The sequence below is a fragment of the Nelumbo lutea genome, chromosome 4, assembly GCF_056320005.1.
Source record: "Nelumbo lutea isolate HS-2025 chromosome 4, American lotus-T2T, whole genome shotgun sequence".
Lineage (NCBI taxonomy): Eukaryota > Viridiplantae > Streptophyta > Magnoliopsida > Proteales > Nelumbonaceae > Nelumbo > Nelumbo lutea.
Window position 1 is genome coordinate 19,732,435 of NC_142687.1, and position 7,963 is coordinate 19,740,397.

At 35.4% G+C, this 7,963-nt stretch overlaps 1 pseudogene across 1 annotated transcript; it reads right to left on the reverse strand.

Moving 5' to 3' along the window:
• Positions 1 to 2: 2 nt before the first annotated feature.
• On the reverse strand, positions 3 to 2,128 carry LOC148854416 (heparanase-like protein 1; annotated as a pseudogene). The gene is made up of 6 exons (XR_016094826.1): positions 1,992 to 2,128; positions 1,670 to 1,910; positions 1,337 to 1,525; positions 1,082 to 1,207; positions 854 to 953; positions 3 to 741 (listed from the first exon to the last, which is right to left on the reverse strand). The product of XR_016094826.1 is annotated as a heparanase-like protein 1 (transcript).
• Between the last annotated feature and the right edge of the window lie 5,835 nt (positions 2,129 to 7,963).

Here is a 7,963-nt window from a genome sequence, read left to right on the forward strand (position 1 = left end):
GTTATGAAATTTGATTCAACTATTTAATTTCGTTTTTTTTTTCTGTAAATACAACTATCTAATTTCAAACCATGTAACTCTGCAAAATGCAAAATATGCTTTGACATTGACAGACACTTCCTAGTATTTAAATAAAAAAAGGAAAACTTTACTTCAATGGGGCTTCCATTCTCCCTTTTCAGCCCCCAAAACTTAGCCTCACAAAATAAATAAAAGAAAACCCTAAAACCTAATATCTATGTCCAAAATAATCTCTTAACCGCAGGCGGAGCCTTGAAGCCTTGAAGGGTGGCAAAGACGACTGAATCAGGGGCAATGTTGATAGGGGAAGAAGGATCAACCTTAATGGGATTCAAAGGTGGGATATCTGAATCTTCTGTGAGCACCAAGGGCGTCCCATTCAGCAGCACAACATCACTCTGAATATTACCATCTTTGGGTGGCAAAGACGACTGAATCAGGGACAATGTTGATAGGGGAAGAAGGATCAACCTTAATGGGATTCAAAGGTGGGATATCTGAATCTTCTGTGAGCACCAAGGGCGTCCCATTCAGCAGCACAACATCACTCTGAATATTACCATCTTTGGGAGTCAAATGGTACTCTTCTCTCTGTTGTCCACTTTGAGCCTTTGAACTCTGCTTGTTTTGAGATAGTGGGTACAGGTTTAAATCGTTGACCACAGAAACATTGAAGGAAGTGGAATTGGACATATTAATCAGAAGAAGAGTTATGCCCGGCTGTTGCAAATGGATATTTGAATTTTTCATGTTAGAACTCCAAAAATATCAAAAGAAAATAATTTTGAAGGAAATCTAGAGAAGTTGCATTGAAGTTCAGATTAAGTGTTACCTGATGCTTTGAACAATGAGAATATACACACAAGTAAGGGGAGCCATTGTGAGTTGTTGAAAGAACATTCCTTCCCATTAATCGGTACCAAAGAAGAGCACTGGTAGCAGAAAATAAATAAAAGGATGGGTAAAAAAATATAAGAGAAGAAATGATTATTTTCTTTTTTCTTCAATAATCAAGCAATGGATTAGCTCTCTAGAGGTAGATTTTGCATGAAATACCTACCCATAGTAATCTGGGTTGGGGATAAATGAGGTAGTATCGAGGAGAGCATAGTTTCGACCAATCAAAGCCTGTCTGCAGAAAACCTTGTGATTGAAGGTTGATGTCATACCAAGCTGATCTAAGTAACTGTTCGTGAACAATACCATTGAGACACCAGGTTCATACAATTCTCACTGGTCCACTGTAATAATGGAAAAACATAGCTAGAAGCTTCTGTCTCATTTCAATGAGAAAAAAAGGAAAATCAATCCTCACCAGAAGCCACTGACGAAGGTATGTGATACATCTTTGCCTCCACTGTTGTATGCTCCACCAGATTCCCCAACCCAAGCAGATGACCAAGGACCAAGCGCTGGATGGTTGTTAAAACGTCCTTGTATGTCTGAGCTATCCGACTAAGAAAATATGGATCCTGGACCTTGGAGAGCAATGCAGGATCGTTACCTGTATATATACCAGAAATATAATTTTCCATCAAAAACCAAAATCATTCATCCATGGATACAAAATTGCATTATCACTTCAGTCATACCCCATTCTGCTTCAATGTAGTATGAAAACTATGTTGAGAAAACAAGAAAGAGATACCTGGGCTAAGGTTGTAAATATGGTGGGTTACTCCATCGACAACATTAGGTCCAGAAGCCTGAAGGAAGACCGAGAACCATTCTTCATCATAGAAAGTAGAAACCTCCTGGAGCCAGTAGCTGTGGTCGTGTTGTGGCATCCTTGTACAACTTATTGATAAGTCGTCTGAGAATTTTTACGTCCTTTGCATACTGGTCAGGCAGTATTCTTGCAGCAACCCCGCCTCCACATAACTCATTTCCTGATGAAATTAAAAGACGATGACATTATATAAAAGAGAAATATGTCAAATTGTACAAATTCGGATTAAGATCTTAGTTACCCAGTCCCATGAATCAATCTTGCATCCCTTGGAGATGGTGTATCGCATTAAATCACGAGCATTCTTTGGGTTCCAGTTACCCACGTAGAGATTGTTGTCGTCGGATACCTTCTTCCTCCCAGTGAGGGCATTCAACCCAAATGTCAACAAAGCTCTGCAACCGTGAGATAATATGCCACTTGAGCTAAAATTCTAAACAAAGTTGAAAACAAACATTCTAATTTTGTTCTGACTTCTGGCAAAAGAGAAATAAAAGAAGTAAAGAAGATAGCTATTTAGGAATGAAAAATTCATCCAGTCTGTCCTAGGAAGCTATTGATCTGGTCCCATCTTTCCATTGTAAGGCAACCCTGGCTGAATCCGAACAACCCCTTGGTATCATTGCTGAAGCTGGGGCATTCTTTAATCGCATTTCCTACCTTGTACAAGATCTGATCTTGCAATGATCCTCCAATTCTTATCCTCAAAGAATTGAAAGCTGAAAATTTAATCTAGTCAATTAATAAACTAGCAAAGTAAAACTTCATAAGTGTTAATAGTGAGAATGAAAATCTATCAAGATCATCTAATCAAGCAGGAAGTTGTTTGTTTAGATGTATGCATAAGCTACATGTGAAAGAATATAAATCCCTTTTTTCTATTCTTTTTTTCCCTCTTCGTCCCCCTTGTGACGTGTAATTGTATATAACAAGCAGAACCAGAAAACAAAGCTAATCAATCAACCAGTAGTTCCCAAAAATTAATCCAAACCCACGTCACGAAATACACATTTCTTGTTGGACTCATCAACACTCAACCCCGGCTCGAGTGCCGAGTCTGTCGAATGGGTTTTTAGGCAACATCGACGGGATTAAGCTACATGTAATGATCTACTTACCCTTGACAGCGTTATCGAGAATTGTATTTAAATCCTGCAATCATGATAACTTCGTTTCGGTTTATACTACATGAGAAACTGAGAGAGAGAGAAGTAGGTTAGGTTACCAAATTGAGAATTCCAGCCTTTGCCCAAGTGTCACGGTCTGATACCCTTGGACGTCGCATGAGTTTCTTCCACTTCCACTTCTACTGTACATCTATCCCGTAACACAAGGGCACTGGTTGTAGTTGCACTTGCCTGTAGGCCACCAATCCAAAGTTGCACAGACAAAGTTGTCGTCTATAATAGCGATAGAGGTCGTACTTTTGACTGTAATAGTCACATCTTCTGCTAGAGAGAGTAGGAAATCTCGAGTGCCGTTATAAATTCACCTCGTGACTTCTCAATATCCGAGCAAAGCCCGCAAATTTCACTTTGTGACTTCCTAATCCCATTTTGGAGCAAACCCCGCAACTCTCTTGAAACACCCTGGGTGTATGCAAAATATAATTTTATAATTTTAATTGATGGTCATGTAAATACATGTTTTGAGACTTTGAGTGTTCATATATGCGTATAAATTTGTCTAAATTCTTTACAACTAAATCTTCAATATAGAAATGTTAATAATGTTTAATGCAAATGCCGGTTTAGTGCATATATACACTTGGGTTCAGCTTTGCAAGTTGATAAAAATACATTAGTGTATTTGCATTGAAAATGACAATAATCATAGATTTTAAGATATGTTTGAATTCAAAATAAGAGCAAAGTGTGAACTTTTTTTTTTTTTTTTTTTTTTTTTTTTTTTTTATAAAAAAGAGTTAGGAACTTTTGAATGGTTAAAATGCTTTGTTCATCCTCTTATGAAAATTGTTTAGATAATGTGGGAGAAGATGTATGGTTATGGTAGCTGTAGATGTAGGTGTGATAATATGAGTTGTAGTAGGTTTTAGTTGTAATGAATTCTTATCAATCAATAGAAAAAAAATCTAACAAATTGATAAGATAGCTAAACACATACAAGATAAAAAGAAAAAAAAAATTGTGTATCAAATACAAGTAAACAAGAGAAAAAAAATCAAGGTTTTAAAAACCAGCCCGGAATTGAAACTTCTGGACACCGATTTCTAGGTCAATGGTTCAATTGTTCTGTTCAAATGGACAGCTTGTTCCAACTTAAAAATAAAAAAAGTAATTAAAATAAAATGACCAAAATCCATTGAATGGGCCGACAGTTCCACTGCATGGGTCAGCAGGTTGTTGATCAATTCAACTGTTTTTGGCTAAGGATTAGAGAATAAAAATTGGTAGCATGAATGGTTCCTGGGCCAAACGGTCTGACTGTTTGAGTCAACGGTGGTTTAAAAACACTAGAAAAAAGTAGAATTCACATATGGTTGTATTATTTTTTACTTTGAACATTTATTTTTTATTAATTAATTAATAAATTAAATTAATTGACTAACTAAATTAATTAGTGGAACTGTAATTATAAATCCAAACAAGATATTTGCAGATTTCCGTTTTATATAACCAAGTATCACTTATACCAATTTAACTATACAAAGGTTGAATGAGAAGTTCTAGTAAAAAAATCAAGAAAATAAATTAAACAACAGAAAAAAATCAAACATAGCATTGGCAAAGTAGATGGATAACCGATGGATGTTTTCTTAGAGTAGATGAAAAATCATTGGAAAAAGTTATATTTAAACTTTTGAGAGCTCGAAAATCCTCAAAAAAATTGCTCCTTGAATGAGCCAAGAAAAATCCAACCTATGAAGAGTGGAAGTACCCTATATATATAAAAAAGCCGAGATAACAAAGAATACAATTCCAACTCCAACAATGAATCCCGCGAAATTCTCTTTTTTTTTTTTTAATTTTTTAAAGTAAATAGAAAAAATGAAAAGTACGAACAGGTCCAATGCAAATTTCCTAATTTCACTGCAGATCTATAAATATTCAAAATGTCAAAACCCCCCACTTTATACATCAATGCCCACTTGTGAATTGTCATCAATTCCGAGCTAGCACCTACCCCAACTGTACTTTGGGCCTAAAAAATCTGATCCTGGGCTGAATTGTCATTCTCCCTAAAAGGAACTCCAAGGGTTTTGGAGAGGATAATATAATTGGATATATATTTCCTAGATACAATCATCCTCTGTTGGAGAAGATATGGTTGGACTTGGATATATCTTACTTTCCTACAAAAAGAACTCGGTGAGATTGACTCTCTCTCTCTCTCTCATTTTTTTAAGTAAAATAAAAAGAAATTGACTCATGCGATGCACGGCTTTTGTTAAAAGAAATTGAAGCAAAAAGAGCGAGAGGTGCAACTGGGTGGGCCCAACCTGAGCCTGACCCAGCTCAACCAGAGATTTTGCCCATGTTGGGCTTGACCTTGTAAACTTCAACTTGGGCTTTAGGCCAAAAAACTCAGGCTTAACAAGTTGGGCTTGGGTTGAGCCCTTGGGTAGCTTGAACCCAACCTAACCCAATCAATTTGAGCATGTCCAACATTTTATGATATGCATATCTACATATTATCAATTTATTATACCTGAAAATTGGGCTACAAAGCTCAATACATCCAAGCCCAAGCCTGATTCGAGATGTGTTGGATTAAGCTTAGGTTGATAAATTTGGGCTTGACCTTGAGTTGGGCCAAGCCTGAGCTCGAGGTTTGAGACTTAGGATCAACCCAAGCCCAACCCACCCAAGTTGTACTCCAAGAAGGAGCATTGTGAAATTCCTACTTGCATTAGTTTTTAATTTTTATCAAACTATTTTAACTTTTACTAAATTTTTATTTAATGTTGATTTTTGCTATTTTAAATGGATTAGGGGATTTTAAAATAGTAATAATTAAGTTTCAAATGTTTTGTTAGTTTTTTAATTTTATAATAGTAAAGTTCAGTAATATTAAACGGTAATTTTCAGTATTATTAAAATTAATTTTCAAACCCATATGATGCACGGGCTTTGTTCAAAGAAATTGAAGCAAAAGGAGCTAGAGGTGCAAGTTGGGTGGGCCTAACCTGAGTCCACATGACTCAATTATTGACTAATTATTGATTAGTCAATAATTAATAATTTTTATTGTATTTATTTGTAGTAATTAGTCAATGATTAATAATTAATCGGTTTAATCGAAGCATATATAAAGCAACGTCACTTAAGTCACATGGGTTGGACTTGAATTTGATATGAGAAAACCGATTATACCTGATTAGGGATGGCAATTTTCCCCATTTCCCCAATCCACATAGTGATATGCCTTGAATGGGGTGAGAATGGGGATGATTTCCCCCCGCAAAGATGGGGATGGGGAATTTTTCATCCTTGTTGGTGAGGATAGGGCGGGGGTGGGGATAGCACTCCTTGCCCCATGGGATCCTCATCAATATATTGTATATATGTATGAATACGTTTATATATGTATATGTACACATACATTTATATATTAATATTTTTAAAATATGATTGAATATATTTATATCCTTTTTAATAGGATTGTAAATTTTAATTTAATTTATTTTTATTTTTAAATTAAAAGAAATCAAAACAAAATAATTGATATTATAAAAAATCATGGGGAGTGGAGATCCCCTGAAAGTGGTGATAACCTTATCCCCATTAGCGAGGATGGGGATGGGGAGAGGCTGCCCATCCTTACCCCAACCATGCCCCGTTACCATTCCTATACCTGACCCATTAAGCTAGGTCATTTAAGTTAAATGGATTGGACCCGATTTAGATAGAAAAGGAACTGACCCATTCCATTTAACCTACCTTCTTCACCCCATCCTGCATATACAGTGTTCACTCGAAAGGGCGAACACAACATATGTGAATGGTGTAGTGGTGCTGAAACGAGTGTTTCAACTTTCAAGGGCATAGTACCTTCAGATCAAGTAAATGGATATGAGAAAACCAAAAACAGCCTAAGAAACCATTGGATATTAGATTGATTTACTTGGGAACAATGGTCGGCGGATGTATGTTGGGATTCAACTGAACTGGGTTTATAGTAAGTAGTTACTAAAACTAATGGATATTTTACTAAGTACTATTAATTTCACTAATAAATTTTGAAATTTATTAATGATTCTGACTAACTACAACTAATTTATTAATAATAAATTGCTAATTTGTTGTAAGTCATGATGATTATTTATGATTTTTACTAATTTGTGTTAAGGTAATAATATTAAAAAAGGGAAAATTCCTGAGCAGTGTTCTACATTTCGGCTTGAATGATAATTTGTTCCCTGAACTTTAAAATGTGATAATCCAGTATCTGAATTTTCAAGATATGATAATCCAATATCTGTCATTAATCAGTCCATTAATCAGCGGTTAAGTGACATTGAAAAGTCAAAAATGCTCTAAGAATACCATCTAATTCTCTTTATCATCCATCCAAATATTGACAATAAAATAATCAGTCCCAAATTTTAGATTCTTCTAAACAGTCACCAACTTTTTTTGAGTAGAAGAGGCTGGGATTTGGGACTGTTTAGTTTTTTGTCAACATATGGATGGTTGATAAAGAGAATTAAATAGCATTTGAAGGGCATTTTTGACTTTTCAAATGACTGTATTGTCGCATTTTAAAGTTAGAAACCAAATTATCACTCGAGCCAAAGTACTGATTGGGAATTTTCCCTATTAAAAATTATTCAAAAATTTCACTAATTACATTATTTAACATTAATTAACTAATCAATGGTTGAATAAACCATTTGGGCTGGGTTTGGGTAAAAACGATCCAAAACGCTAGGTAGACCCAAATCATGATAATTCTACTTGGATTTGGTTTCGGGTATGGAGCGATGAACCCAGAAACTGGTATTTTACCTTCTTCTTCACCCGTTTTTCGCTATAGTGGCCGCTCGACAAAGCAAACACAGCAGCGAAGAACGGTTCCCTTTCACTATAATTTTGCTATCAAATCAACTCAAATGAATAGTTGGACATTCTTTGTATAAAAACTGACTCAAATAAGATAGGAACGCATACCTGGAAGGTTTTTTTTATTGTCATTGGAGGAGAGGATTGATTTGCAACATGAGTGAGCTGAGATTAATTTGAAGAACCAAAA